This window comes from Phaenicophaeus curvirostris, chromosome 17 (assembly GCF_032191515.1).
Source record: "Phaenicophaeus curvirostris isolate KB17595 chromosome 17, BPBGC_Pcur_1.0, whole genome shotgun sequence".
Classification (NCBI taxonomy): domain Eukaryota; kingdom Metazoa; phylum Chordata; class Aves; order Cuculiformes; family Cuculidae; genus Phaenicophaeus; species Phaenicophaeus curvirostris.
In genome coordinates, this window is record NC_091408.1 from 3600160 (window position 1) to 3606498 (window position 6339).

The following is a 6339-nucleotide window of genomic DNA, read 5'->3' on the forward strand; positions in this document are numbered from 1 at the left end:
CACGGGAAGGGGCTGCGCGCCCCGGGCGCCATGGCGGGCGGCGAGGCAGCTGAGGCCTGGGGTCGGGGTCTGGGCCCGGGATCCCCGTTGCTGTCTTCCACTGCCTCCCCCGAGCGCAGAGAGGCTCGCGAGGAGGCGACCCGCTAGCCTTGGAGTGGACGCGGCCTCTGCTGGCCTCACTGCTGCCGTCGTGGTGGTCCAAGCGCCCGCTGTGGCCTCCCGGCCCTGTGAGCATCAGCCCGGTGACCTGATGGCAGAGGCCCCGCCAAGGGAACAGGAAAAGGTTTAGGTGTCAAGACCTACCTATAAGCCATTTATGTGTTTTGTGCTGTTGGAAGGCCACATGCAACAAGACAAATGTAAGGAGTGGCCCCTTTGAGGTATCAGATCCTGTGTTTAGCATATTTTTTGACGTTTGTTTTTAGTAATTTGCTTTTCTTAATCTACAAAAGCAGTGTGACCAGAAGGGCCAGAGAGGGAATTCTACCCCTCTGCTCTGCTCTGCTGAGACTCCACCCGGAGCCCTGTAGCCAGTTCTGTCCCTCCACAAGAGGGATATGGAGCTGTTGGAACAGGACACCGGAGATTATCCGAGGGCTGGAGCACCTCCTATATGAGGACAGGCTGAGAGAGTAGGGATTTTTTTAGCCTGGAGGGAAGAAGGCTCTGGGGAGACCTTAGAGCAGCTTCCAGGACTGAAAGGGGCTCCAGGAAAGCTGGGGAGGGGCTTTTGATCAGGGAGTGCAGGGACAGAATGAGGGGGAATGGTTTTAAAAGAGGAGAGATTGAGATGAGATCTTAGGGAGAAATGTTTTGTTGTGAGGGTGGGGAGGCCCTGGTCCCGGTTGTCCAGAGAAGTAGTGGCTGCCCCATCCCTGGAGGTATTCAAGGCGGGTGTGCCTATTCATTAGTTAATCTTGTTAATAATCTTGCAATATATACAAGTATTTTGATACTAATCTTGAAAAACTGAGCTAGAGAGTGACTGAGCAATCAAGATTCCTTAAGTTTATCTCGCAAATGTGAACATCCAGGCTTCAGTTCCAACCAAGAGATTACTTTTAAAGTTAAACTTGCTGAAGTTTGTCTTCCACATTATCTGATTGAAAGCCACTTTATATCACTTGTTTCTGCGTCAGACTGACAAGCACATTGTTACACGGTGTTTCTTCTTTTTACGAGCATGCTTATTCCTGTGTTCTTGAAGGGAAGCCAACAAAAGCTTTAAGACCAGAAGAGGGCACATTCTCTTATATTTCAAATCCTTGATGGCTCCCTCTGCCACTTCCAACATCTGAACTGCACAACTTCACGCCAGCATGCAAATTCAGTAAATGGGAGACGTTCTAGCTGCTTCTATTAACTGAAATAATTCCACAGTGTTCACAGGATCTTTGTCACTTCTTCGTGCTCTTCTCTATTGCACAAGAGCCAATTATTCACAAAGGTGTTGATGAGTTATGCAAGACAGACTATTGTCTGCCTCCCACAGCACAAGGCTACCAAGGTCATTTGATAATCTCAAAGAGCTGGCAACTTCAGATGGATTTGAAATAGCTCCGTATCATGTCGCAAAGTTCTTGAGTCATCCTTCCCTTTGGAAAGACTTCATTTTTCTAAGGACATGGTGACATGATGATGAGAATCCAGAGGACTCCACCATACCTGATCAGACACCTCTCTGAGTGAAGCTGCCTTAATCCCTTGAACTTGTTTAACTAGTCTGCTCCCTTCTAACATGTATGGTCAATTATCAAGGATGAAGCTATTTCCCCCACTGAGAAGCCCTGCAAGTTTTGAAACTTGGAATTTAGTTTACAGGCTTGGGAGGGAGAGTGGTGTTTGGTTAATCGTTCATTATCACCGTCCTATTCTGTATCACTTGTTCAACTGCAGTATCATGAGATGAGATAATTAATATCAAAGCATCCCTACTTGTTAGTTTGCACATTTCTGATGGATTTGAAATCAGTGGAAAGGGCTGTTGACAATGCACAAGGGAAAATATTGTTTAATATGTTCTTTTCTTTGCATCCAGAAGTACTTTGCAAAGCTGATGGTGCACAGGGGACCTAGATGAAAAGCAAGCCTTGCTGAAATCTGCAAGCTATTCCCAAGCACAGATTGCACCCGGAATGCATGTGGGCTGGAGCTGGATGACTAAAGAGGTATTATTTCTTACTGTATCTACCATTGAAATAGAGTAGAATTGAGGAACTGTTCAGTAGCAAAGTATAATGTAATTATCCTGGTTTTCTTATGACCCTTTATTTTCCCCAGCAGTAGGTTCGGGCTCTACTCAGACCAACAGTTCACCTAAAACTATCCCCAATACTGGCTGCAAAAGAAGAATAGGATGACCACAGCTGTTGTGTCCCTTCAGTCTCCCCTTTATTAATGCTTAAGGGACTCAGTCAGAAGGATGAAGGAGTGACAAGTCAACAGCTTTGATGTCTCTCCAGCAATTTGTGCACATTGAGCACAGTAAGTAAAGTCCCTGCAAAAATGTAGATAAATCCTCACCTTTGTCATATTGAGGAGAAAGTCAAGACAAAAGACAAGTATAAGAAAAAACATTTTGAAAAATGCCACCACCACAAGCAACACCCTTGTGTTAGATTTCTGAAGCAGGTTTCCAAGAGCAAACTCCACAGTGTGTAGGAAAAGATCAGGACATAAAAAAATAATGCATCTTCTCCACCACGAAGATCTGAATTTATCCTATCAACACAAGATTAATTAATAATTAAAAAGGGCACTGTGATCCTCGTATGGGAGGCCCTACAAAATGGAAATTCAAGCAGTTTAAGATGCAGTAGATTGCTGTCGATTAAAAAAACATGTTAAGGGATTTACTGTATTACTATTTTAATTATCTTTTAAGCAGCAAGACTTTGATGTGCGTTTAAGCTTTGTAGTGTGGCATTTGCAATCCAAACATTGCAGGATTAAGTCCCATCAAATAGAGTAAAACCAGGGAAAGTAACTGATTATAAATACAAATAAAACTAAGACAGATGTCTTTTATAAAACACTAAGACTAAGCAAAAAGCACTACTCGTGTTTCAGTTTCTCTCATCCATTTAACTGAATTTTAATAATTCAGATAAATTTAAATTTTTAACTATATCACTTTCACTACAGCCCTTCCCTTTTAAAATGACTTGAGTTTAAATAATTCAATTACTTTTACACATGCAAAATTACTGCTGTTCCTCAGAAAGAGACATGAGTTTTCAGACTTCTGCACCAATATCTGTCCTGAACAGAGCTATGAATATACAAATCTAATTGAATAAACTGGTAGAGTCAACATGCTTCTCCGCAGCAGGTCAATGACAGGAATCCTGCCCATGGACACATATCCTTTTGATTAAACAGTTTAATTTTATTTTTGGACATTTAAACTACCTGATAGTATATTTAGCTCAATAACCACGGTCTTCATACATTATGATGGACAAGGTGTCGAAGCTCTTTGCTCAACGTGTGCTGCTCTTTCTGAACACACCATATACAAGCCTTTTAACTGACTCGGTGGGTAGTGTTAGGAAGGTTTTAGTAGTGAAAAAAGCTCAACAGAGTTACTACCATGAAAGAGCTTCTCTAGGAAGTGGTGTAAGTCCTGGAATTCCTAAGAGGAAAGAGTTTTGTATGATTTAAATATCTATTTTCAGCTTGAAACCATTCTAAAGAATTTAACCACTGACCAAAAGCCAGAGTCGCCATTAAACTACAATATTTTATAGAGAAACCAAATGACTTGGCTGAGGTTCTAGAGGAATCGAGGGGGAAACCGATGCACAAAATAAATCAGTTCTCTAGGATTTCAGACAGGTAGGGTTTGGGAGGTCCTAGTTTCCTGTCTTGAGGTGGTGGTCTTCCAACTCTTTATCTTCTCTTGACTCTCCCGCATGGAGAAGTACGGTAGCATTGTCCTTTTCACAATAGTTTTCCATCTGATGCTAACTGCTGTCAGAACTGCTTTTCTTTTCAAGGCCAACATTGGTTTTGCTCTATGACAGATCACTTTAAAAACTCAGGTGGACAGGCATTTTTTGTAAGAGTCAAACCAAAGTCAAATAAAGCTGAAATGAAGTGTTCTGCTCTAGCACAACATCAGCCCTTAAATAGTGAGAAGCCTGTGCTGTCTCTGTACAGCAGGTGGCATTACAGGTAGTATTTATCATGCTCCAATCCAAGGCTAAGATAGGAGGGAGGGAGGATTGACGTCAGCTACAAGTGAATCAGTCTTATTACAGGCCAAAAACCTGCTTGTGCCTTCAACAGTTTGATTACATCGCACAGCACTTCTGCTTAGCGCTCCCCGTTGCATTTATTAGTCGGTCTGAGCACGCCTAGCAGGAAGAGTTCATTTTGTTTTGCAGCTTAAATGAACTGGTGTAAATGGATCTTGGACTTTGAGGTGGGAATATTCCACCCAGCTGCGGTAACCAGGGGGATGCCCTTTGTCCCAGTTTTTTTTGCCAAATTTGTGCATTGGAGAATTTTAAACAAATAACAGTCAGGGTACAACAATAATACTGAGCAAGACAGCAGGGCACGTACCCGACAAGATTTGTGGGGAGACGTACCAATACTGAACAGTGGGGAAAAACAGTTCTGTCCTAGTTCATTAAAACTGGTTGTTCTGTGGTCTCCCAAGAGCCGAATGATCCTCTGAATGAATAGCAGTTTTTCATCTGGGTACAGCGTCATCCTGCAGGAGTGAAGGAGTTCAGCAAAAGTTACTAATTATCATGTAAATGATGTAGTCCTCCCCGGCTGCCTGGGCACACCTGGGCAGGTGACCAGGGGCAGAGGGATGAACTGCTCCCAGCATGACTTGGCTTGGGAGCCCTTTCCAAAACACGGACTCACGCTCCGCCAAGTGCATTTGACAGCGTTGCGCTCGTACGGAGTTGCTCAATCCATGAGCTGTGGCCGATTGGCAAAGCGGCGTGGAGAGCTCTGGGAAACATGTTGTGATGGGGCTTGGAGGACTCGGGTTCAGTGGGAAATGTGATGGTGGTTGAGAAGATCACTGTAAGGCAGATCAGTTTGCACTAACTAGAGCTGCCGCAGGGCACCCTGGCACTCTAGGCAGTGTGGATATCTCCTATGTTAAAGGAATAGGGACTAGGCCAAGCAGCACTTAACCTAGAAGGGACTTGGATGAGAAGGAGGAAGAATGAGAAGGAGAGGAGGGAAGGCATGAGTCTGTGGGGGAAATTCTGAAAATATGTGCTTCCCTTTCCTGCTAGAGATACGGGACGGGGTGAGGCAGCAGCGCTTGCTGCTGAGAAGAGCTACCTTGCAAGAACTGTTTGTCATCTCGTTCACACGCCCCGACGGGCCTGGGCAGCAGCACACCACCATCTCCAGCATGCTGGCAGTTTCCTAATCCGGTGAGGCAGTGCCTGGGCTGCTCTTTGTGTGCCCTGTGCTTTCCTTCTCCCCATTGTAACAGGCAAATTTATTTTTTTAATAAGTTTGGAAACCATTTTAGCTTTAGGCAGAAAACTTTCATGCATCGCTTAAGCCTTTAGCAGTTTAACAGGGAGGAGTATCATCTCCGTCAAGGTACCCAGTGAGTGAAATGCCTGCATTCTCTTAATGCTATTATAATGACGTGTTTCAGTAATGTTCCCTGTGGGCTGGGTCCGTGGAGCATGCTGCACAGCTTCTCCTTTCGCTGGAGTCAGCTTAGGGTTCAGGTTTATTTATTTGCTTCTTCTCACATTCGCAGCAGCAGCGTTTTTACACGTGTGTAGGTGGAGGCATTAAACAAATCCATCCACGCTGTGCAGAGCTACTTGCTGGGAGCCTCCAAAGCACAAGGTGTTCCAGGCCAGGTTGGATGGGGCTTTGAGCAACCTGATCCCGTGGGAGGGGTCCCTGCCTATGCCAGGGGGGCTAGAACGAGATGGGCTTTAAGATCCCTTCCAACCTGAACCATTCTATGATCCTATGGTTTTGCACACCCGCAAGCAGCACGGAAAACTGAGCTGCGAAAGACAAGGAGTTGGTTCTTTAAAGCATCCATGCCTTCAAGTCGTTCATGCCTTTGAAGTTGTCCTGGGGGACACGTTAAAGCCGGCTCGCTGCCTTTGTTTGTATCCCTCGCTCCCCTGCAATTACAGTAATTTGAGTGTTTTTTCCGTGGTGACCGCACGCCGTGCCCTGCTTTTGTTTGGCATTTCACATCCCTTCCCCAAAACGGATTAACGCTTCACGGATTTCCACAGAAACCACACAAACATCACGCGCCGCGGTGAGCTGGCTGCACCCAGCTGGGGAAAACAGGAGGAGTTGTTCTTTAAAAACACATTTTTGCCT

General features: G+C 45.0%; 1 long non-coding RNA gene across 3 annotated transcripts; it reads left to right on the plus strand.

Moving 5' to 3' along the window:
• The first annotated feature begins 37 nt into the window (after nt 1-37).
• On the plus strand, nt 38-5461 carry LOC138727972 (uncharacterized). 3 transcript variants are annotated; one of them, XR_011338645.1, is made up of 4 exons: nt 38-359; nt 2039-2168; nt 2281-2484; nt 5265-5461. It is a non-coding gene; the product is annotated as an uncharacterized lncRNA (long non-coding RNA). The 3 variants fall into 3 exon arrangements; XR_011338643.1 differs by lacking the exon at nt 5265-5461 and having other exon boundaries at nt 2281-4509; XR_011338644.1 differs by lacking the exon at nt 5265-5461 and having other exon boundaries at nt 2284-4509.
• Nucleotides 5462-6339: the final 878 nt, after the last annotated feature.